The sequence below is a fragment of the Salmo salar genome, chromosome ssa13 (genome assembly GCF_905237065.1).
Source record: "Salmo salar chromosome ssa13, Ssal_v3.1, whole genome shotgun sequence".
NCBI classification, from domain to species: Eukaryota; Metazoa; Chordata; class Actinopteri; order Salmoniformes; family Salmonidae; genus Salmo; species Salmo salar.
The window spans coordinates 25,531,321-25,557,998 of record NC_059454.1 but is presented as its reverse complement, the minus strand read 5'-3'; the positions used below and the strand labels follow the sequence as shown (position 1 = coordinate 25,557,998).

Below are 26,678 nucleotides of genomic sequence, written 5' to 3'. Positions count from 1 at the left end.
CTTCAGACACCCACATCAGGTCTAAAAATCCCTGTTAGGGGTATCAATCTCATACAAGACAGATGGAGTAATCTATCTCATCACCTGTACATGTGGGAAAGCCTATGTAGGACAAAAGAAAAGACAATTAAAACAATGCATAGCTGAACACTGCAGCTCAATCAGGTGTAAGAACATCCAGTAGCAGCTTACGTTGTTGAAGCTGACCATCCCATCTCCTCCCTCAAATACAAAGGCATTGAGCATGTTGCTCTACCAAGGAGAGGAGGTAACATGGAGATCCTACTATTACAAAGGGAGGCCTACTGGATATCCTATCTAAAAACATTGACCCCAGTGGTCTGAATATTTACTTTGATCTCAGGCCCTGTCTTATGACCAATTATATTTTATGTGAACAGGTCTTGTAAATGAATGTATTCTTTCTACAGCTTATCAGCATATACCCAATATGTTCCCCCTGTTCATGATACTTATTATGCATTATGGTTGAACCAAAAAATGACATGTAAAAAAATGTTTTTTAATGAAATTGGAAATATTTAAATAAATAGGTGAAATTAAATGAAACAACAATGTGTGTTGATGCTAATGTTATGCTAATGCTAATGACAACAATGGCATAATATATAAAATATGCTGTGGGCTATTGTCTTTTAACTGTTTCTCTCAATTCGTTCTGATCAACCTGGCAATTATGACACACCCCTCACTATTGTCATTGGTTGCACTAATTGCACTGTTTGTCTACTTAACCTGGTTCAAGCATTCATGACATTAACCGGAAGAAGGCACAGTGATGCCGAAACGTTGGTGTTTTTTTTACCAAATAAAATACCTGTAACTAACTCAAACATAAATATAAAAAATGTATGTCACATCTGTCCCCAGTATCCCCCTGACCTATAGGGCTTTCTAGATCACTATAGTTTAGAGGGTATTCCAAATGATGAAACACATCATTCAACCAAAATCATATAGGAAACACCAAGCCTTTATACAGTTTTGAAATGGTACTAAAACAATATGTATGTTGTTTATTAAAAAATATAATTTGCACAAATGTATAATACCACCTTGAAAAACAGAAACATTTAATTTCTGTACGGATTAGTTGTGATGCCAATTAAGCCGCCTTCTGTAAACCAGCAAGACCCCCTCAAAGCGCGTGCAGAGAAAGAGAGAGGCTACTGGGATGCTCGATCGACGGCAACTGAGAGCTTATCGTCTACTATAGTAAACATCTTGACTCGATATCTTTTTTATAGTCATATTTGTTTTATTCCTTGATGCATAAATTATATTTTGCTTATCATACATCCATGTAGAGCTATCGCCCCTAGAATCTCACACTATTCTACTACGGTACACCCTTCCTCTTACTGCACATGTATTTGGTCTCAGGGCTTCTTCCAATAACCAATGTCTGTGTGCATCCCGCATCCCTGCGCTCTCAAATAGATGGTGCAAGTCAAAATGTCAAAATCGTCCACAGACCCACTGTCTGGTGTCGGAACAGGCTCACAGTCTCACAATTTTCAGGTAAGGGTCTCTCTTCTTTTTGGATGCATGGCACTCAGCAAAGTATAGCTTAAAAATGATGGTGAACATCTTGTTACTTGTTGTTTAAATAAAAGCGTACAGCCTTGGCATTACTTTCTACGTACGCCAGTTAAACTGCCGATTGATGACAAACAGCAGTATAAGCAATTGGCCTCAGGATACAATGTTATCCGTTTAACTTTATCAGTTATCTAGGCAATTTAATTGTCTTTACAGAGACAAAGTAGACAAGATAATTTGATACAATGTCCATTGCTGAAGTGGGTTCTTCACTCACTTATTTCTAGCCCGAAATTCAGGCCTCTGATTATCTAAGCATTGTGCAATGGTGTTTTATTATTTATTTCAATACATTTCCTGCTTAAGCTCTGCATACAATGCGTTGTACTCAACCAAAACAGATCAATATTATCATGTGTCTTATATTTCACTGTTTAACGTCTCATCTGTAGCTGGAAAGAAACCGTAAATATCAAGCACTTCTTGACATGTGTATGTTGGAGTAGCCCTTGTATCCTATGTCTGCGAGCGCTTTTATTAAAACACCATTGCAAAAGCGCTCTACCATCTGGTTTTGGCCTATAGTGGAATATTATGTTTAACAGTTTGTCCATATTCTGTATAGTGAATGCATGTCCATTTTTAGGCCAAAAAATCTGACCTTCACTAAAATGCCAAGCTTGCAATCACAGCCCACTGGGCACAGACTTAATTTTAACGTCTAGTTTTGATTTACATTTGGTTGAGTTTTCAAATTGAGTTGATTAAATTGAGATTTTGTGTCACTGATCTACACACAATACCCCAAAATGTCACAGTGGAAATTAATTAAAAACATACAATAATAATAATGAAATGTTGAAATGTCTTAAGTCAATAAGTATTCAAGCTCTTTATTATGGCAAGCCTAAATAAGTTCTTAAGTAAAATTGTGCTTAACAAATCACATAATAAGTTTCATGGAATCATTCTGTGTTCAATAATAGTGGTTGACATGATTTTTGAGTAACTACCCCATCTCTATACCCCTCAATTTCAACTATCTGTAAGGTCCCAGAATCAAGTAGTGAATTTCAAGCACAGATTCAACAACAAAGACCAGGGAGGTTTTTCAATGCCTCGCAAAGAAGGGCACCGATTGGTAGATGTGTAGAAAAAAAGCAGACGCTGAATATCCCTTTGAGCATGGTGAAGTTATTAATTAGGCTTTGGATGGTGTATCAATACGCCCAGTCACTTCAAAGATACAGGCGTTCTTCCTAAATCAGTTGCCAGAGAGGAAGGAAACTGCTCAGGGATTTCACCATGAGGCCAATGGTGATTTTAAAACAGTTACAATTTAATGGTTGTGATAGGAAAAAATGAGGAGGGATCAACATCATTGTAGTTACTCCACAATACTAACCTAAATGACATAGTGAAAAGAAGGAAATCTGTACAGAAAAAAATATTCCAAAACATGCATCCTGTTTGCAACAAGGTAAGTACTATTGCAAAAAATGTGGCAAAGAAATTAATGTTTTGTGCTGAATGCAAAGTGTTATGTTTGGGGCAAATCCAACACAACACAATTTGTAAGCATGGTGGTAGCTGCGTCATGCTATGGGTATGCTTGCGTTTTTTTAAAATAAAAATAAATGTATACAGCTTGGCACAGGCAAAATCCTAGAGGAAAACCTGGTTCAGTATTCTTTCCAACAGACACTGGGAGATTAATTCACCTTTCAGCAGGACAATAGCCTAAAACTCAAGGCCAAATCTACACTGGAGTTGCTTACCAAATACAACATTAAATGTTCTTGAGTGGCCTAGTTACAGTTTTGACTTAAATATAATTGAAAATCTATGACGAGACTTGAAAATAGCTTTCTAGCAATGATCAACAACCAACTTGACAGAGCTTGGAGAATTTTTAAAAGAATAATGGGCAAATATTTTACAATCCAGGTGTACAAAACTCTTAAGAGACCACTTTGACATTACAGAGTATTTTGTGTAGATTGTTGACCAAAAATGACAATTAAATCAATTTTAATCCCAACAAAGTGTGGAAAAAGTCAAGGGGTGTGAATACTTTATGAATACTTTCTGTATCATCCAGTAGGATACTAGACACTTATTATTAGCCGACAGTAATTTCATATATCCAGCCAGAACAACACCATTCAATACAGTATGATTTGAGAAATGTAGCTATTTGAGGATGCCCTAGGCTTGTTCTAGTCTCTATCTTTAGAAATGCATGAGTTAACATGTACTGTACATGATAAAACGTATTAATATATACTGAAGCCACTAATATATTAATATACTGAAGCTATTCATTTCAAGAAAGCATAATAGTCTAGGTGAAACCTATCAATCTATAGCTCCGCACTGCAGCCATAACACTGGTGAATGTGCCTAAAGAGAAAGTGGTTAAATTACGATAGTTCACTCAGGCTGTTTATCTTTTCTACTTAAGGGGGTGTGTCTCCCATAGACACCAATGCGATAGCAGCTGGGTCTGGTCTACTTAGTTCATTAACTTCCATTGAAACATAAAAAATGAAGGAGTGGGATTTCTCGCTTCCTCTTCCGTCACTGACGTGCCTACTGCAGGGTGAAGAGACACCCATGTTTGTAATAATGTTTGCGCTGTCAAAGCCAGATATCTTGTACCATCGACTATCCCCTCTTCCCCTTCCACTCGCTTCTCCTGTGGTGGAAAAAGTAACCCATTTTCATACTTGAATAAAAGTAAAGATACTCTGTAAAATACTACTTGAGTAAAAGTCCAAAAGTATTTTTGGTTTTAAATAAACGTAAGTATCAAAAGTAAATGTAATTGAAAAAATATACTCAAGTATAAAAAGTCAAAGTAAAAGTATAAATAATAAAAAATTGATTATATTAAGCAAACCAAATGGCACAATTTTCCTGTTTTTTTAATTTACAGATAGCCAGGGGCACGCTCCAACACTCATACATAATTTACAAACGAAGCATGTGTGTTTAGTGAGTCCGCCCGATCAAAGGCAGTAGGGATGTTCTCTTGATAAATGTGGGAGTTGGACAATTTTCCAGTCCTGCTAAGCATTCAAAATATAACTAGTACTTTTGGGTGTCCGGTAAAATGTATGGTGTAAAAAGTACATTATTTTCTTTAGGAATATAGTGAAGTAAAAGTAAAAGTAGTCAAAAATATAAATGTTAAAGTACAGATACCCCCAAAAACGACTTAAGTAGTACTTTCAAGTATTTTTACTTAAGTTCTTTACACCACTGTTCTTTTCTCACTTCTCTTTCATCCTTTACCTTACTACTCTCTTTCTCCTCCTCCTTCCCTTTGTTATTATTGTCCCTCTCTCTTGCTTCATAACTTTGTTCTCATCTTTTGTTGTACCCTTTATTTCCCCCTGTCTTTTTATATGATTTCTGTTTGATTCCTGTCTCATCTCTCTTTGCCACAATCTCTTTCTTTCCTTTCTCATCCCTCTCTCCTCTGCCGAAGCTGCCCAGGAAGTTGCCTAAGAGGAAAAGTCGGTTCAAACGTTCGGATGGCAGCATGTCCTCAGACACCACCTCCAGTTTCATCAAAAGACAGGTAACTTTAGAGTTCTTCACTAGCTCATGTTACCATGTGAATGACATAACCAAGGATCTTGTATCAATTTAGTACTCTCATACCACATTCCACAAGCACTAATAAAATGAAAGGGTGCCAAAAAGGTTTTTGGGATGCCTCCAGATTTAAAAGTGGCCGTTTCCTTTGTCTTCTTCCCAGTCTTATGGGAACCAATCTCTGTGATGTCTTTATTATGAGGCTTTTCATTTGGTTTCATTGGCTTTCACTTGTAAAAGTTTTTTTTCTCAGTATTGTAATTCTCAACATGTCCAATAGAGTGCAGTATTGTAATTCTCAACATGTCCAATAGAGTGCAGTATTGGTTTTGTGTGTTTGATGAAAATCCCAACCCAGTCCCGTTTTTAAATTCATGTTTTCAGGTCAAGCAAGCATGAGTGGCAGGGGTGGAGATGTGCTGTTATTTAAGAGCATCTCAAGAACTGGTGAGAAAAAGGAGAACGAAATAAGGTTAAGATAACACTGCCACAGAATTTAGATTCGTCACCACGCCTAAAAAGCACCCTTTTGGGTCTCTTTTACCTTAATCATTTCATGCAGTGAATTCAGTATGCGGAGTATGGGTGTTTTTTTTTTCATTCTGTATGTTTGATGTATGTTTGATTGCCTGTTTCTGCATGCTCTTTGTCTGGTGATGAATCTGTCTTGGTAAGTGTGTCAGTGCAGCAAACAGCCAGGCAGCTGCAGTGTAGTGCCTGGCCCATAGAGAGGACCTCTCTGTAGAAGCTCTATGTGGATAAGAGTTAAGAGCTTCAATCAGGTTGCAGTGCTTGAGTCCAAAACGGACAACAACACTGTGGTTCAGAGGCCTCTTCTCCATGATTGTGGGAGCAGAGGGAATGCCAAAAGCCAGGGGGTAGATTCTTATACCTCTCTGTAAATGGAATAATGTGTGTGTGTATGCTTGCCAGAAACCAGTTAGCAGGGAAAAGCTAGTCTTTTATTATGCCTAAGTAGCTAGATGTTGGCAAAATACCTATCTTCCTGCAGGTTTATAGGCCACAAAATATGCAGATTAGGAGCAGCGTGTGGAGGTGTGTGTGTGTGTCTGTGTCCTGTCCTCAAAACTTGCAGCTGGCAGGCAAGTTTGCTGTCACTCAGTCAGAATGCTCATCAGCATTTCTTCTTCTTTCCATACTCTTGCTTCCTTTGTTAGCTATTATGCACGTTGCTAGCTTGCTAGCAAACGTCTTCGCCCATTGATTTATCATAGTAGCAGTAGTGATAGGTCGTTCGTGAACGAGTCGGCTCTAAGAGTAGGTGAACGTTGGAAGACGGCTCGCATATCAGAAGAGCCGAATCTATTTATAAAAATATTTTAAAAATAAGATAAGAATAATCAAAAGATTTAAATGAATAGAATTAACTCATTCAAAGAACGAAAAAATAAATAAAATAATATGGGCCTTAATGCTCAAGCGCACACATTCGTTCTGACTGTCTGCTCAGACTAACAGCCTCACCTGTTGTTCCTGTCAATCAGACACGCAGTGTCAACCAATGAACCAAAGATGAGTGAGGGAGGGCCGAGCCAACTCACTCACAGTCACACACTTAGCAGCCGAGGAGAGAGGAAGGACAGCTGTGAAAACAACAGCTGGAAAATGAGTCGGAAGCACAGTAGCATTTGGATGCATTTTAATAATATAGACAATGTTAGAGCACAGTGTAGAATTTGCCAAAACAAAATCTCATATAAAGCCGGTTTTACGCACAACCTACACCGGCATATGCGAACTGTGCACCCAACTGTGAAGCTAGCTGTAGCGGAGCTTTGAGAAACTAGCAGGCCTGCTAGTTATAGTGGTGGAGCCAGCGTATCCACTCAGTCAAGTAGGCCTACTCCGCGACCCACAGCAACGCAGTCTTCTATGGACCAGTTTATGCCAAAGTCTATGTCTGTAGCAAAACAAGGCCAAATTGATATTGCATTGGCTAAAATGATTGCCACCGATTTCCAGCCATTTTCGATCGTGGAGGACAGAGGTTTTAGAAATTATAGCAATAGTCTAAATCCAATGTACACAATTCCAAGCAGGAAAACCCTTTCAAAATCACTTATTCCACAACTGTACGAGAGCACACAGGCTTCAGTGCGGAAAGAGTCCAAAAAGCTACTGCAGTTTGCCTTACCACTGACTGCTGGACGTCAAGGGTAACCACTTCTTACATGTCGGTTACATGTCACTTCATTGAAGATTTTCGATGTCTAGCTGTCTTCTGGACTGCTTTGAGGTCAGCGACAGGCACACCTCAGAGAACTTGGCAGAGGAACTGTTGAGAGTGGCCAGAGAATGGCAAGTAGATGGAAAAGTGGTCTGTAGTGTTAGCGACAATGCAGCTAACATAACCATTTTAAACGGACCCATCATCCATGTCTTGCCCACACAATCAACCTGATTGTAAGAGATGCTCTGAAGGTGATGAAGCCCACTGTGGACAAAGTGAAAGCAGCTGTGGAATACTTCCACAGGAGCACAGTAAGTGCTGGAAAACTAAAGCCTACACAACGCCAGATGGGGATGCCTGAGCTGAAGCCTAAACAAGACTGCACTACAAGGTGGAATTCAACATTTTATATGTTGAAGCGGTTTCTTGAGTCAAAGGATGCCATCATCTCTACCCTGGCCATTGTCACTGCACCTGTTTATGCTCTGACCCAAGAGGAATGGGAGGTGGTGGAAGAGGTGTGCAGAGTCCTGGAACCCTTTGAGCAGGTCACTGTGGTACAGTAAGCAGTTATTACTACATCATTATTTAATCCAGTATTATATATGTATATGAGCAGTAGATGAGAATGTAATATCAGTAGACAAAACATGAACCTGAACTAATAAGTTACTGTTCTCTCTTTTCAGCTATGTGACAGCCTCAAAAATGATACTCCTGTGTAAGGGTCTGCAGCGAATCACAGCCAGCTGCCAGAGAGACGCAAATGGAACCACAGGACATGTGACGGAGTTGGACACCCTATGTTCATCAATGGACAGAAAGTTCCACAGAATGGAATATAATCACGTGCTATCAGAAACCACTGCACTTGACCCCAGGTTTAAGAAGTTACCCTTCAAAGAATAACCTCAGCAGCAGGGAGGGACAGCCCCAGCAGTCAGCTGGCTCAGGCACCAGGGCAACAGGAAGAAGAGGGATCAGATGGAGCAGAAGCACCAGCAGTAGTGCCACAAACGTCTGCTGTTTGGATGCTGTTTGACAAGAGAGCAACTGGGGATGCAGCACGAAGGAATCCCTCAGCAGATGCCATAATGGAGGTCCGATCCTATTTAGAGGAGCCCCTGCAAACATCTGCAGATCCTCTGAGCTGGTGGAAGAACAAGGCCTCTGTTTACCCACGGCTTACTAAAGTCATGACAGGGAGACTCTGCATAGTGGCCATATCCGTTCCCTCTGAGAGGGTCTTCTTGAAAACGGGACAAATAATTACTGAGAGAAGAAACCGCATCAGCCCCTCGAAAGTGAGGCAGCTTGCATTTCTGAATGCAAATCTGAATGCAAAATATGGTCAGCATTGCTGTGTGCTGCTGGTTATAACATGGCAATAAAGAAGAGAGAGAAAAGAGGGACCAGTTTAATGTTTTAAGTGGGATGCTGTAGTTTTACACATTGTTATTTATTTTTCTTTGAGATGGTGCAATATTGTATTATTATGTTGTTCAGTGTCACGTCCTGGCCAGTATGGGGGTTGGTTGTTGTTGTGGTTTGGTCAGGACGTGGCAGGGGGTGTTTGTTTTATGTGGTTTGGGGTGGTGTGTTATTTAGGAGGGCATTTGATTTATGTATATCGGGGTTTTTGGGCACTGTTTGATATTCATGTAATTCTATGTTTAGTCTAGTGAGCCTGGTTCTATGTTTAGGTAATTGGGGTGGAGACTCTCAATTGAAGGCAGGTGTGGTCTATTTGCCTTTGATTGAGAGTCCCATATATTAGGGTGTGTTTGTATTTTGGGGGAGATTGTTTCTTGTTTAGCGTGAGTGAGCCTTTCAAGACTGTTCGTTGATTGTAAGTTTGTTTTGTTTGTTTGTTTGTTGTTCTGGTGTTCACTTGATTATAGTTTAAATAAATGTCAAGATGAGCATACACAGTCCTGCTGCATATTGGTCCTCCTTTACCAACGACAACTGTGACAGAATCTCCCACCAAACTTGGACCAAGCAGCAGAGGAACGAGGAAGAAGGATGGACGTGGGCGAAGATAAGGATGAGCGTTTCCAGGGCTTTGGAAGAGTTAAGGAAACTCGAGAGGCATTAGTCTAGTGAGTCTGGTTCTATGTTTAGGTAATTGGGGTGGAGACTCTCAATTGAAGGCAGGTGTGGTCTATTTGCCTTTGATTGAGAGTCCCATATATTAGGGTGTGTTTGTATTTTGGGGGAGATTGTTCTGTGTTTAGCTGTGTGCCTTGCCAGACTGTGTTATTCTGTCATAGTGTTTGTTGTTTTCAGTTTTCCTTCTTTATTTAATAAAGAGGATGAGTACACTTATTTCTGCTGCATTTTGTTCCTCCTTTCCCAACGACAACCGTGACAGTTCAGATTGTATTCGTTTTGAATTGTTACATTTATATGCACTTTGTTTATATACATTAAAAAAGTTATACTTTAAATGCACATGTGTAATAGTATCCTTCTTTTTTACATTTATTTAAATTTCTGGGATGCTACAGTTTTGCAAATTGTTATTTTGTTTTTTGATATGGTGCAATATTCTATTATGCTGTTCAGATTGTATTTGTTTTGAATGGTTACATTTATATGCACTTTGTTTATATACATTAAAGTTATACTTTAAATGACCATGAATAATAGCATTCTATTTCCTAACAAACCAAAGCATTTTTAAATAAATTGTGGTTAAGGTATAGTATGATTTCATTTAATAATTTAATTCAATTTTTTTTAATACCAATCATAGTTTGCGATAGTTTGACTATTTGACTTGAAAAAATATAAAGCATATTTTTTTTAAAGAGCCGTTTGAGAGCCAAACGAGCCGGCTCACTGAAAAGAGACGGAATGCCCATTACAAAAACAGGAGGCAGCAGCAATCTAAATGATCACACCGAAACATAAGATGAGAAGCGATAGGTGAAGTATGAAGCCAGTCAATGGAGGCAGCTTTGCTCCATCCAATCATAGCAACTGGATCAACACACATCCCGCCCTTTACTGACAGGCAAACTATCCAGTTAAGTTATTTAGAGCACGGTGCACAATGCTGAGAAGGAAGACGATGTGCTTTTGCCTTGGCTGCCTCCTTGTAGCTGCTATTTTGATGTTCACAATTCTTCATCATCATCATTACGCTATTGTTCTAGAATAAAACACTATTGTTCTAGAATAGAATAACTAAAACAGAATAGGTTTAATAGAATAGGTAGATTAGAATAGGTAAAACAATAGGTAGAATAGAATAGGTAAAACAGAATAGGTTTAATAGAATAGGTAGAATATAATAGGTAAAACAGAATAGGTAGAATAGAATAGGTAAAATAGAATAGGTTTAATAGAATATAATAGGTAAAACAGAATAGGTTGAAAATGAATAGGTAGAATATAATATAATAGGTAGAATATAATAAAGTAGGTAGAATATAATAGGTAGAATAGAATAGGTAGAAAATGAATAGGTAGAATAGAATATAATAGGTAGAATAGAATAAAGTAGGTAGAATAGAATAGGTAGAATAGAATAGGTAGAATATAATATGTGGAATAGAATAGGTAGATAGAATAGGTCAAATAGAATAGATATAATAGGTAGAATAGAATAGAGTAGGTAGAATAGAATAGAATAGGTAGAATATAATAGAATATATAGAATAGAATAGAATAGAATATATATAATTTAATATAATATGCAGAATAGAATAGTTAGAATAGAATAGGTACAATAGAATAGGTCAAATAGAATAGGTAAAATAGAATAGGTAGAATAGAATAGGTAAAACGGAATAGATAAAATAGAATAGGTAAAATAGAATAGGTAGAATAGAATAAGTAAAACAGAACAGATACAATAGAATAGGTAAAATAGAATAGGTAGAATAGAATAAGTAGAATAGAATAAGTAAAATAGAACAGATGAAATAGAATAGAATATGTAAAATAGAATAGGTAAAATAGAATAGGTAGAATAGAATAGGTAGAATAGAATAAGTAGGTACAAAGAGACAAAGATATAGACAGAGAGGTGGGCTCTCAGCAAAAGGTCTGTGTGTGTGTGTGTGTGTGTGTGTGTGTGTGTGTGTGTGTGTGTGTGTGTGTGATATGTAGCCAGGCGAGTGAGTGTGAGTGGACTGAGTCCAGCAGCAGGCGTGAGGTCCCCTGCCCCAATGCTCTCAGAGCTGATCTTTACACATTAATAATGGATGGGCAAGGCAGTTCTCGTATCATTAAGAAGCACTTAGACCTAACACTTTTCCCACTCCCACTCCAGCCATGTACAGCTAGTAAACATGGCCGTGTGTGTGTTTGCATGTGTGCGTGCGTTAGGTTAGGTAGGTACAGTATGTTCACATTGAATACAGCGCTGATACAGAGAGCAGGAATACAGTTTCATCTCAGTGTCAGGCTCTTGTTCTCCCTTCCTAATCAGTCAGGTATGGACAGCTTCTGTCCATTTGTCTCTCTCTCTCTCTCTCTGTGTCTCTCATTCTCCTCGTCCTCCTCCCACCATCACTATGTCCTTCCCCTCCTTCAGACAATTTTATTCTGCTCTAATCTCGATCCTGAGATCACTTATGTGTATCTCACTATATGAACCCTTTCTTGCTATATCTCTATCCCTGCACATCTCCTTTAGTGTTATCTTTGAATGCATCTCTCTCTTTTTCTCTTTTCCCCTTTGCGCATCTCTTTTTTTCCCCTTTGTGTCTTTTTTCTTTAATGGGTGTCTCTGACTCTATTCTTCCCTCTCTTCCTCCCTCACCTCCTCAATCTGTCCTTCCTCTTACAAAAAAACTGCATGTCAAATTTGCAGTTTCATACTTTCAAAACTTTCACATGAAAATTGGATATGCAGTTTCACATGCGAAAAACGTTCTCATGTGAAAATCTCACGTTCACAGGTGGAATTGCAAGTTCCCATGTGGAAAAAAGGTATATGTAAAAATCTAATTAACAGTTTCACATGTAAGAAAACTCCACATGTGAAAATCTCAGTTTCCCGTTTTAAGTTTACATGTGGTGGTGAAATAGTGTTATTCTCCTCACATGTGAAAAGGTGGTGATAACAGTTGCATTAGCAATGTTTCCACTAATGGAAATGGAAAATTCTGTAATTCCATTCTATAAAAAGGTAACTTAGCCTACCTGAAGAGTGAGTATAAAAAGAAGAATTCAAGAGTCTTAAAAAAAGTAGTATTATTTCTTATTTCTATGCCATCTATTCGGAGTGTTACTGCTGCAGGTGCACGCCTCTCTTCTTCATACGTTGGTCTGTGAACGTTGGAAGAAGCCCAGTGAAAAGAACAGAGAAGCTAGCGCTCCATGTCGCCGTATTTATCATTTTAACATGTTCAAATTAGCGCTGTCAGAGTTAATCAGTTAATTCAAGTTAACCTTTTGTAATTTGAGAATACAATTGTTTTTAATCGCATTGTCTGTGTGTGTGTGTGTGTGTGTGTGTGTGTGTGTGTGTGTGTGTGTGTGTGTGTGTGTGCATGTGATGTTTTTTAAAACACACATCAGCAAATAGAGGTTCATAAAGCCCCAGAGTGTTTCTCTCCTCCCCTCAGGTCCTCCCTCCCTCCCTTTCTCTCTCTCTCTCTCTCTCTCTCTCTCTCTCTCTCTCTCTCTCTCTCTCTCTCTCTCTCTCTCTCTCTCTCTCTCTCTCTCTCTCTCTCTCTCTCTCTCTCTCTCTCTCTCTCTCTCTCTCTCTCTCTCCCTTTCTCTCTCTCTCTCTCTCTCTCTCTCCCTTTCTCTCTCTCTCTCGCTCTCTCTCTCTCTCCCTCTCTCTCTCTCTCTCTCTTTCTCTCTCTCTCTCAGTCTCTCTCTCTCTCAGTCTCTCTCTCTCTCTCTCTCTCTCTCTCTCTCTCTCTCTCTCTCAGTCTCTCTCTCTCTCAGTCTCTCTCTCTCTCTCTCTCTCTCTCTCTCTCTCTCTCTCTCTCAGTCTCTCTCTTTCTCTCTCGCTCTCTCTCTCTCTCTCTCTCTCTCTCTCTCTCTCTCTCTCTCTCTCAGTCTCTCTCTCGCTCTCTCTCTCTCTTTCTCTCTTTCTCTCGCTCCTCTCACTTGTTCTCCTGTCCGGACAGCTTTGTTCGCCACAAGGTTCTGTAGTGTTGACAGAATCAGGGTTGAGTTTCTTATAGGAGCCAAATACAGGAGAGCAGAGATATACACCCCCCAAACCGCACCAAGCACATCACTTCAGTCTTTCTTTCTTCCTTTGAGAAAGACACATCTTATCACTTTATTCTCCCTTTTCTTGTGGTTATGGGCTGTAATCCGGTGAATAATAGCCTTCCAGCAGATAGCACATGTGCAGGACCATAAGCTACTCTGAAAAGAATAATGTATCTAAATGTCAGCAAAAGGAGAAGAGAGGAGAAGAAGCCACTATATCCTTTGTGCTGTATTTGGTGTACCAAGCAAGAGGTTGTGTGGGAGAGAGAAACCATGACAGACAGTGGATGGTGAAGAGGAAGAGAGAAAATAGGATGATTTAGAGTATGTGTATATTACCTCCAATCTGACATAGCAGTAGAACAGGTCTCAGTGTGCTCAGGCTATTTTAGTGTGAATATCACCACACCACAGCCTGGAGGTGTGTTATGGGTAATTGTCCTGTTGAAAAAACAAAGAATAGTCCCAATAAGCACAAACCAGATGGGATGGCGTATCGTTGCAGAATGCTGTGGTAGCCATGCTCTTTAAGTGTGCCTTGAATTCTAAATAAATCACACACAGTGTCACCAGCAAAGCACCCCCACACAGTCACACCTCCTCCTCCATGCTTCATGGTGGGAAATACACATGCGGAGATCATCCGTTCACCCACACCGCGTCTCACAAAGACAAGGCGGTTGGAACCAAACATCTCAACTTTGGACTCTAGACCAAAGGACAGATTTCCACCGGTCTAATGTCCATTGCTCGTGTTTATTGGCCCAAGCAAGTCTCTTCTTATTATTGGTGTCCTTTAGTAGTGGTTTATTTACAGCAATTCGACCATGAAGGCCAGATTCGACCATGAAGGTCTCCTCTGAACAGCTGATGTTGAGATGTGTCTGTTACTTGAACTCTGTGAAGCATTTATTTGGGCTGCAATTTCTTAGGCTGGTAACTCTAATGAACTTATCCTCTGCAGCAGAGGTAACTCTGGGTCTTTCATTCCTGTGGCGGTCCTCATGAGAGCCAGTTTCATCATAGCGCATGATGGTTTTTGTGACTATGCTTGAAAGAAAATTCAATGTTCTTGACATTTTCATATTGACTGACCATCATGTCTTAAAGTAATGATGGACTGTCATTTCTCTTTGCTTATTTGAGCTGTTCTTGCCATAACATGGACTTGGACTTTTACCAAATAGGGCTATCATTTGTATGCAGATGTCACAACACAACTGATTGGCTCAAATGCATTAAGAAGGAAAGAAATTCCACAAATTAACTTTTAAGAAGGCACACCAGTTAATTGAAATGCATTCCAGGTGACTACCTCATAAAGCTGGTTGAGAGAATGGCAAGATTGTGCAAAGCTGTCATCATGGGAAAGGGTGGCTATTTGATGAATCTCAAATATAAAATGTATTTTTATTTGTTTAACACTTTTTTGGTTACTACATGATTCCTTATGTATTATTTCATAGTATTGATGTCTTCACTAATATTCTACAATGTAGAAAATAGTAAAATAAAGAAAAACCCTTGAAGAGTAGATGTTCTAAAATCTTTGACCGGTAGTGTAACTCTGGGTCTTCCTTTCCGGTGGCGGTCCTCATGAGAGACAGTTTAATTATAGCGCTTGATGGTTTTTGCGACTGCACTTGAAGGATTGACTGACCATCATGTCTTAATCTTAAGGATCGGACCCAAATCTAACTGCCTGTAACTCGGGACCTGAAACAAGGAAATGCATATTCTTGATAACATTTGAAAGGAAACACTTTGAAGTTTGTGGAAATGTGAAATTAATGTAGGAGAATATAACACATTAGATCTGGTAAAAGAAAATACAAAGAAAAAAAATGTATATTTTTTTTGTACCATCATCTTTGAAATGCAAGAGAAAGGCCATAATGTATTATTCCAGCCCAGGCGCAATTTAGATTTTGGCCACTAGATGGCAGCAGTTTATGTGCAAAGTTTTAGAGTGATCCAATGAACCATTGCATATCTGTTGTGCCTAACTAGTTTATTAATACATTTTCAAGTTCATAATTGTGCACTCTCCTCAAACAATAGCATGGTATTATTTCACTGTAATAGCTACTGTAAATTGGACAGTGCAGTTAGATTAAAAATAATTTAAGCTTTCTGGCTCATATCAGATATGTCTATGTCCTGGGAAATGTTCATGTTACTTACAACCTCATGCTAATCACGTTAGCCTACGTTAGCTTAACCATCCCATGGGGGACACACCGATCCTGTAGAGGTTTTAAAGTAATGATGGACTGTTGTTTCTCTTTGACTGGTACTGTATGTCTGTGAAAGAGAAAGGCTGCCTTAGTAAATAATATTTCAGGCTTTTACCTCACCTCTGACTCCTGTCCTGAAGTCAACCACAACCACATCTATATTTGTTTCACAACGAATTTACCCTCTCTCTCCTTTCCACCTCTCCTCTCCCTCTCCAGGGGTCGGTTGATTCGTACACCAGTAGACCGTCGGATTCCGACCTGCCAGCGGAGGAGGACCGTGAGGCGTATCGGCATGAAGCTTAGCTCCAGCTCGACAGAGCTAAGGTGAGTTTTGTTATGACACACACACACGAATATACATACTTCAGGAACGCATGCACACACACACACACACACTGTTAATACTAATTCAAAACCACACACTCACATTATTGGCAACACTAATTGAAACATTGTTGTTTGCTGTGCTTGCAGTCTAAACTTGTAGTGTTTGCGGTGAAGACCAATGTGAGTTACTGTGGAGCTCTAGATGGCGCCTGTCCTGTTGAAGGAGCTGCAATCAACTACGAAGCCAAAGACTTCCTGCACATTGAGGAGGTGAGGAACAACACTCCTCAAGAGGGAAGAACCCTCCTTTCTCCCCTCTTCCTCTCACTCCTTTTCCTCTCGCCCCTGTTCATCTCACTCCTCTTCTGTTTTCCCCCCTTCATCTCACTCCTCTTCCTCTCTACCCTCTTCCTCTCACTCCTTTTCCGCTCGCTCCTCTTCATCTCACTCCTCTTCCATTCTCCCCTCGTCATTTCACTCCTCTTCCTCTTCCTCTCACTCCTCTTCTTCTCTCCCCTCGTCCTCTCACTCCTCCTTCTTCTCTCCCCTCATCTTCTCATTTCTCTTCCTCTCTCCCCTCATCCTCTCACTCCTCTTCCTCTCTCCCCTCATCTTCTCACTCCTCTTCCTCTCTCCCCTCGTCCTCTCACTCCTCTTCTTCTCTCCCCTCATCTTCTCATTCCTCTTCCTCTCATTCCTCTTCCTCTCTCCCCTCATCTTCTCATTCCTCTTCCTCTCTCCCATCTTCCTCTCATTCCTCTTCCTCTCTCCCCTCATCTTCTCACTCCTCTTCCTCTCTCCCCACATCCTCTCACTCCTCTTCTTCTCTCCCCTCATCTTCTTACTCCTCTTCCTCTCTCCCCACATCCTCTCACTCCTCTTCTTCTCTCCCCTCATCTTCTCATTCCTCTTCTTCTCTCCCCTCAGCTTCTCATTCCTCTTCCTCTCTCCCATCTTCCTCTCATTCCTCTTCCCCTCTCCCCTCGTCCTCTCACTCCTCTTCCTCTCTCCCATCTTCCTCTCACTCCTCTTTCTCTCTCTCCTCTTACCCAAGGGAACAACACAGCTGTAGAAAGCATCCATGTTGTGGTTATAACTACTTGCGCTGGATTAGTTAGGGTAATATTCATATTGTTGTATTTCCAGAAGTAGTTACCATACAGTTGCTACAATAATGACATGGATCAGGCAGTGATGTGTTTCACTGTGTAATGTTGCATTATGTTGTATTGTAACAGAAGTACAATAATGACTGGTGGATTGGTCGTTTGGTGAAGGAGGGAGCAGATATCACCTTCATCCCCAGCCCTCTGCACCTGGAAGATGTAAGACTCGTGCAGAAACAAAGGTGAACTAACACTAACACTAAAGTTACATTTTACACAATATTTGCCACAAATTATTTTGTTCAGACTATGTCCTGATGTTTGTAAGAATTTGGGACATCAAGGGAATATTGGGGGCACAATTTAATATTGTATTGTGTCCTCACACTAACATTGAACTGGCCTTCTTTACACTTAAGCCTTAACACCATAACCATAACAGTAACCTTAAACCCCAACTATGACCCAGGCTGTAACCCCTGACCTTTGTTCTGATTTGTCTGTTGTCAAAGATTGTCTATTATATTGACAAGATAGTCAAGTGACTGCTCTAATTATGGAAATACATGTCCTCAAAGATGAAAGGCAGGCAGGAGGAGGTGAGATCAGGACAACTCAAATCAAATTGTATTTGTCACATGCTTCATAAACAACAGGTGTAGAATAACAGTGAAGTGCTTACGGGCCTTTCCCAACAGTGCAGAGAGACATTTTTTTTTAAATAATAGAAAGATAATAACATGAATAAATACACAATGAGTAATGATAACTTGGCTATATACACAGGGTACCTGTACCGAGTCTACGTCCCTAAACTGGGACATGCTTAACACCCCGGCCATCCTACAATCTAAGCTTGATGACCTCAATCTCACACAAATTATCAATGAACCTACCAGGTACAACCCCAAATCCGTAAACACGGGCACCCTCATAGATACCATCCGAACCAACCTGCCCTCCAAATACACCTCTGCTGTTTTCAACCAAGATCTCAGCGATCACTGCCTCATTGCCTGCATCCGTAATGGGTCTGCGGTCAAACGACCACCCCTCATCACTGTCAAACGCTCCCTAAAAAACTTCAGCGAGCAGGGCTGTCTAATCGACCTGGCCCGGGTATCCTGGAATGATACTGACGTCATCCCGTCAGTAGAGGATGCCTGGTTATTCTTTAAAAAAGCCTTCCTCACCATCTTAAATAAGCATGCTCCATTCAAAAAATGTAGAACCAGGAACAGATATAGCCCTTGGTTCACTCCAGACCTGACTGCCCTTGACCAGCACAAAAGCATCCTGTGGCGTACTGCATTAGCATCGAATAGCCCCTGTGATAGGGAAATTAGGAACCAATATACACAAGCAGTTAGGAAAGCAAAGGCTAGCTTTTTCAAACAGAAATTTTCATCCTGTTGCACAAACTCAAAAAAGTTCTGGGACACTGTAAAGTCCATGGAGAATAAGAGCACCTCCTCCCAGCTGCCCACTGCACTGAGGCTAGGAAACAATTTCACCAACGATAAATCCACTATAATTGAGAATTTCAATAAGCATTTTTCTATGGCTGGCCATGCTTTCCACCCAGCTACCCCTACCCCGGTCAACTGCCCGGCACCCCCCACAGCAGCTCGCCCAAGCCTCCCCCATTTCTCCTTCACCCAAATTCAGATAGCTGATGTTCTGAAAGAGCTGCAAAATCTGGACCCCTACAAATCAGCCGGGCTAGACAATCTGGACCCTCTCTTTCTAAAATTATCTGCCGAAATTGTTGCAACCCCTATTACTAGCCCATTCAACCTCTCTTTCGTATCGTCTGAGATTCCCAAAGATTGGAAAGCTGCCCAGATCACCCCCCTCTTCTAAGGGGGAGACACTCTAGACCCAAACTGCTACAGACCTATATCTATCCTACCCTGCCTTTCTAAGGTCTTTGAAAGCCAAGTTAACAAACAGATTACCAACCATTTCGAATCCCACCGTACCTTCTCCGCTATGCAATCTGGTTTCAGAGCTGGTCATGGGTGCACCTCAGCCACGCTCAAGTTCCTAAACGATATCATAACCGCCATCGATAAGAGACATTACTGTGCAGCCGTATTCATCAACCTGGTCAAGGCTTTCGACTCTGTCAATCACCACATTCTTATCGGCAGACTAAAAAGCCTTGGTTTCTCAAATGACTGCCTCGCCTGGTTCACTACTTCTCTGATAGAGTTCAGTGTGTCAAATCGGAGGCCCTGTTGTCCGGACCTCTGGCAGTCTCTATGGGGGTGCCACAGGGTTCAATTCTCGGTCCAACTCTCTTCTCTGTATACATCAATGATGTCACTCTTGCTGCTGGTGATTCTCTGATCCACCTCTACGCAGACGACACCATTCTGTATACTTCTGGCCCTTCTTTGGACACTGTGTTAACTAACCTCCAGACGAGCTTCAATGCCATACAACTCTCCTTCCGTTGCCTCCAACTGCTTTTAAATGCAAGTAAAACTAAATGCATGCTCTTCAACCGATCGCTACCCTTCAAATGCCCACCCGTCCAGCATCACTACTCTGGACGGTTCTGACTTAGAATATGTGGACAACTACAAATACCTAGGTGTCTGGTTAGACTGTAAACTCTCCTTCCAGACTCACATTAAGCATCTCCAATCCAAAATTAAATCTAGAATTGGCTTCATATTTCGCAACAAAGCATCCTTCACTCATGCTGCCAAACATACCCTCGTAAAACTGACCATCCTGACCACTGAACATTCGGCAAAATACAAAATAGCCTCCAACACTTTACTCAACAAATTGGATGCAGTCTATCACAGTGCCATCCGTTTTGTCACCAAAGCCCCATATACTACCCACCATTGCGACCTGTACGCTCTCCTTGGCTGGCCCTCGCTTCATACTCGTCGCCAAACCCACTGGCTCCAGGTCATCTACAAGTCTCTGCTAGGTAAAGCCCCGCCTTATCTCAGCTCACTGGTCACCATAGCAGCACCCACCAGTAGCACGCACTCCAGCAGGTATATCTCACTAGTCACCTCCAAAGCCAATTCCTCCTTTGGCCGCCTTTCCTTCCAGTTCTCTGCTGCCAATGACTGGAATGAACTGCAAAAATCACTGAAGCTGGAGACTCATATCTCCCTCACTAGCTTTAAGCACCAGCTGTCAGAGCAGCTCACAGATCACTGCACCTGTACATAGCCCATCTGTAATATAGCCCATCCTACTAACTCATCCCCATACTGTATTTATTTATTTATCTTGCTCCTTTGCACCCCAGTATCTCTACTTGCACATTCATCTTCTGCACATCAATCACTCCAGTGTTTAATTGGTATATTGGAATTACTTCGCCACTGTATATAGATTTTTTCTACTGTATTATTGACTGTATGTTTGTTTATTCCATATGTAACTCTGTGTTGTTGTATGTGTCGAACAGCTTTGCTTTATTCTTGGCCAGGTTGCAGTTGTAAATGAGAACTTGTTCTCCACTAGCCTACCTGGTTAAATAAAGGTGAAATAAAAAATACAAAAAATAAAAATGTGCATGTGTATGAGGTAATTGTGGTAGATATGTACATATAGGTAGGGTAAAGTGACTAGGCAACAGGATAGATAATAAGCAGCAGCAGCGTATGTGATGAGGCAAAAGACTGCAAAAGGTGGGTCAATTTGGTTAACTATTTAGCAGTCTTATGGCTTGGGGGTAGAAGCTGTTCAGGGTCCTGTTGGTTTCAGACTTGGTGCATCGTTACCACTTGCTGTGCGGTAGCAGAGAGAACAGTCTATGAGAGAAGCTGGAGTCTTTGACAATTTTGACACGAGTGTCTACTTAAATCAGTGCATTCGTTACAATGTAAACATTACAAAACTTCTATTAAATCAAATAAGCCTCAGGAGGCAAATTAGCAATTACATTTTTTGTTGACCATTTTTCAACACTCTCTCATTGATCTCCATACAAAAATGCCTTACTTCGTGGGCTTATATTCGTGGACAGATTTTGGGCAGAGTAAATAACACCTCTTGCTTCACCTCTTCCTCTCTGCTGTTGTGCAGGAAAAGAGTGGGGAACTCTCCCTCTAGCCTGGGTGACATGGTGTCTGGGAGCTGGAGGACCATGTCGCCATCTGGTGGTAAATATACGAATTACAACATCAGACCTTGTACTTAATTTGTTTTCAAAAGACAAACAGAAGCAAAAGCAGATAGGTTTTTATAATGTAGTTTTCTCTGATACAAGCATGAACCTGTTTTACAGGGTGTAATTTTTCACCAATTATAGGAACTTCTAGCTTTGATTAACACTCTTTCCCTTGGTATCTCGCTCTTCTTTCATACAGGAACACATTCCTCCATATGACGTCGTCCCATCTATGAGGCCATTGGTCTTAGTAGGACCGTCCCTGAAGGGCTATGAGGTAAACGTCTCTCTCTCTGTCTCCCTTCCAGTAAGGCTTAAAACAGTTTCTCTACCAGGAGCAGGCAAGCTATGCATCTTCTTCCTTGGGGGACCGAATTACACCGGAGATTTGACTAAATGGGTGCCAGTTAAGCTAACCATCTGAGGTAACGGTTGGTTGAAAAACACTTTCCTAGAACCAGTTAAGCGCAACCTCTAGTCTGCTCCAACTAGTGATACGGATTAACATTCTCATTTCTCTCTCTGCGCCACAGCTGAATAATATCTAATTCAGACAGTGGAATTAATAACACCAAGTTTGGCTAATTCATTGATCTACAGTTGAAGTCAGAAGTTTACATACACCTTAGCCAAATACATTTAAACTCAGTTCTTCACAATTCCTGACATTTAATCCAAATAAAATGTCCCTGTTTTAGGTCAGTTAAGATCACCACTTTATTTTAATAATGTGAAATGTCAGAATAATAGTAGAGAGAATGATTTATTTCAGCTTTTATTTCTTTCATCACATTCCCAGTGGGTCAGAAGTTTTCATACACTCAATTAGTATTTGGTAGCATTGCCTTTAAATTGTTTAACCTGGGTCAAACGTTTTGGGTAGCCTTCCACAAGCTTCCCACAATAAGTTGAGTGAACTTTGGCCCATTCCTCCTGACAGAGCTGGTGTAACTGACTCAGGTTTGTAGGCCACCTTGCTCGCACACATTTTTTCAGTTCTGCCCACAAATAGGATTGAGGTCAGGGCTTTGTGATGGCCACTCCAATACCTTGACTTTGTTGTCCTTAAGCCATTTTGCCACAACTTTGGAAGTATGCTTGGAGTCATTGTCCATTTGGAAGACCCATTTGCAACCAAGCTTTGACTTCCTGACTGATGTCTTGAGCTGTTGCTTCAATATATCCACATAACTTTACTTCCTCATGATGCCATCTATTTTGTGACGTGCACCAGTCCCTCCTGCAGCAAAGCACCACCACAACATGATGCTTCCACCCCCGTGCTTCACGGTTGGGATGGTGTTCTTCGACTTCCAAGCCTCCACCTTTTTCCTCCAAACATAACCATGGTCATTATGGCCAAACAGATCTGTTTTTGTTTCATCAGACCAGAGGACATTTCTCCAAAAAGTATGATTTTTGTCCCCATGTGCAGTTGCAAACCGTAGTCTGGCTTTTTTATGGTGGTTTTGGAGCAGTGGCTTCTTCCTTGCTGAGCGGCCTTTCAGGTTATGTCAATATAGGACTAGTTTTACTGTGGATATAGATACTTTTGTACGTGTTTCCTCCAGCATCTTCACAAGATCCTTTGCTGTTGTTCTGTGATTTATTTGCACTTTTCGCACCAAAGTACGTTCATCTCTAGGAGAAAGAACGCGTCTCATTCCTGAGCAGTATGACGGCTGCGTGGTCCCATGGTGTTTATACTTGCGTACTATTGTTTGTACAGATGAACGTGGTACCTTCAGGCGTTTGGAAATTGCTGCCAAGGATGAACCAGACTTGTGGAGGTCTACAATTTTCTTTCTGAGGTCTTGGCTGATTTCTTTTGCTTTTCCCATGATGTCAAGCAAAGAGGCACTGAGTTTGAAGGTAGGCCTTGAAATACATCCACAGGTACACCTCCAATTGACTCAAATGATGTCAATTAGCCTATCAGAAGCTTCTAAAGCCATGACATAATCTTCTGGAATTTTCCAAGCTGTTTAAAGGCACAGTCAACTTAGTGTATGTAAACTTCTGACCCACTGGAATTGTGATACAGTGAATTATAAGTGAAATAATCTGTCTGTAAACAATTGTTAGAAAAATTACTTGTGTCATGCACAAAGTAGATGTTCTAACCAACTTGCCAAAACTATAGTTTGTTAACAATACATTTGTGGAGTGGTTGAAAAACTAGTTTTAATGACTCCAACCTAAGTGTATGTAAACTTCCTACTTCAACTGTTAATGCTGTCTGATGTTTATTTGATCTGGGGTTCAAATTCAATGAATTTCAAAGTATGCTTCTTTAGGGAAGAGGATTTCTCACGTACTGTACACATTTTGCCAAAGGTGCATGGTGAAGCTGGATGCTTAGACTTAGAGATACTGGGGTAAAGTTGTATGTTTTTTATCCTGATGCTTAGCTAGTTTCTTTGAAAATGATATGTGTGTATCCAAGATCTTTCTCTCCCTTTGTCTTTCTCTACCCTCTCTCAGGTGACATATATGATGCAGAAATCTCTGTTTGACTTCCTGAAACACAGGTTTGATGGAAGGTTAGTATAGACAGGCATCATAATTAACCTACAGCTGCAGATTCATGTAGTTAATTGTTTACTTCTCTATTGTATGTGTAGCGTGGTTCGTTCTGCGTTGTGTACTTTTAATTAGGACACTGCCACAACTGGAGGTCTGCTGGTTGGATTCTTTTTATTTGCCCTGCACACGAAGAGACAACACACAATATTTTAGCCCTTGGCGCAGTCACAGCTCTCAGGCACCTGCACAAGCACATGGACACTCACTCAACCACTGTCCCAAGTACTCACAAGTTAACATAGGTACCCTAGTTAGCGAGCTCGGTGAAACTTGTTAACATAAATCTTTATATTGTCCACATTGTAACAAACGTATAGTTGCATAACAGCACATTGTGTAACATTACCACGGTTTTATATCGAACAATTTCGGAGCCAAGGACAACATACCTTGCTAGCCAAAGGTCAGGCAAGAGAGAACAATAAGGAGGTACGGAAATACAGATAACCCGCGATTGGCCAAACCAAAATATACAAAACTTTTACAATAACGTGTATGTACAATATTGATATGAAAAACTGTTTGTACACCAAAAACTAACATTAGTTATGCAGCTGTAATTAAATTTAAAAAACACACTGAATTATTATTATCATTATCAAATTATTAACATCCCCTCTTGACCTGGACTATTTGAATTGGTCCTTGTGTGCAACTTGGTGCATAATCTAGGGGAACAACATCCCACTGATTGTCACGACTTCTACCGAAGTCGGCTCCTCTCCTTGTTCGGGCGGCGTTCGGCGGTCAACGTCACCGTTCTAGCCATCACCGCTCCATTTTTCATTGATCCATTTGTTTTGTCTTGTTCCCTGCACACCTGGTTTTCATTCCCCAATCACACTGCATGTATTTATTCCTCTGTTCCCCCTCATGTCTTTGTGTGAAATTGTTTGTTACATGTTAATTGTTGACGCGCCAGACTGGTTTACTTATACCGTGTTGTTCAGGAAGATGTTTATTGTTAAACATAAATTACTGTGCACTTTTGCCTATGGGCTGGAGGTTTTTGGCGCAGTTGCGTCTGTCTGCTGGTTTCTCCTGTCTCAATAAAGAGTGCGCCTGTTCATAACTCTCTGCTCTCCTGTACCTGACTTCGCTACCAGTACGCACACACCTGACACTGCTACATATGCACATCTATGACACAATTGTTATTTTGTTTGCTTTCTCTCTGTTTGGTCCCTTTCTGAATCACCATCACAACTGTGGTCTTCTATCTGTAGTGTGTATTAGCAGCGTATTTGTGTTATTTGTGTTTATCATGTTTTGTTTTTGACACCTGCAGAATCTCCATTACACGCATCACGGCAGACCTTTCTCTAGCCAAGAGATCTGTCCTCAACAAGAGGCCCATCATGGAGAGATCCAATACTCGCTCCAGCCTGGGTGAGTACTCACACACACGCACGCACGCACGCACGCACACACACACACACACACACACACACACACACACACAGATGTAGTGTAAGTGGGCCTCATTGAGGATATATGACGATATCTTTTCATCTTTTGAATTTCTCTTGTTTATTAAGCCTTTATAAATCCTTCTTTATAAAGCTACCTTCTCCTCTATCTCCCTCTCTCCCTGTCTCTCCTCCCCACTCTCTCCCAGGTGCTCCAGAGGCTGATCAAGTCCCGGGGGAAGTCTCAGAGCAAACATCTGAACGTGCAGATGATGCCTGGGGACAAGCTGTCTCAATGCCCCCCTGTACGCGGACACATTTTACATTTCAGTCATTTATCAGACGCTCATATCTAGAGCAAGTTACAGAAGCAATTAGGGTTAAGTGCCTTGCTCAAGGGGCACATCGACAGGTTTTTAATTTTTGGTTACTGGCCCAACACTTTTAACCACTAGGCTACCTGCTTACCCACCATACAGTACTATTCACAATTGCAACCCAACCAACTGTCTGGCTTTGATTACCCTCCCACTGTTCCCTAATAGGAGATTTTTGATGTTATTCTGGATGAGAACCAATTGGAGGATGCATGTGAGCACTTAGCTGAATACTTAGAAGTCTACTGGCGTGCCACTCATCTTCCCCGCACCACCCCTATCAACAGGCTATTGGAGCAGAACATCATGATCCCGCCCTCAGCCGTCTCTAGCCTACAGGTGAGATGCTTTCATATGGAAGGAGGAGGGAAGGTGGAGAGGAACAGAGATAGTTGGAGAAGGGAGAATGGAAAGAGGACAGATTATGGGAGGGGTTTCTTTATTAGGGTAGGGGAGGTCTTTATGTGGTTGTTGTGTTGCAGCTCTTACAGTACTATGCCAGATTCACCCTCTCCCCTCCCTCTCTCATGTCTGTCTGTCTGTCTGTCTGTCTGTCTGTCTGTCCATCCGTCTTCTCACTCATCCCTCATTAACGTTTTTGCAGTTTTCTGTAACACAGGAATTAATTGAATGAATGAAGAACAATTTTTAAAAGGGTTACAGTTTCCTCTGTCTTACATTCTGTATGCAATACAAAGCCTAAGATTGAAAGACTTAAAACGCCTTAGCCTATTTGGACTTCCACTGTGTGTAAGTCGAAAAAATTGCACAAATGTATTTGTTGATGGTTGCTTTGTAATGCAATAACTGCACTAAATATAACCATGTATTATCTATCACAGTGTGCTAGCGTGAACCAAAACGCTCCTTTCCTCAATTTCTGAGAACAAAACAAAAAAATGTAAAAGACATTTCCTGCCTGATGCTCTGTAGAATGCGTTCC

The 26,678-nt window shown here is 40.9% G+C and overlaps 1 pseudogene; it reads left to right on the top strand.

Annotated features, from left to right (window-relative positions):
* Nucleotides 1–1,144: 1,144 nt before the first annotated feature.
* LOC106566718 (voltage-dependent L-type calcium channel subunit beta-4-like) lies at nt 1,145–26,369 on the top strand (annotated as a pseudogene).
* The last annotated feature ends 309 nt before the right edge of the window (nt 26,370–26,678 follow it).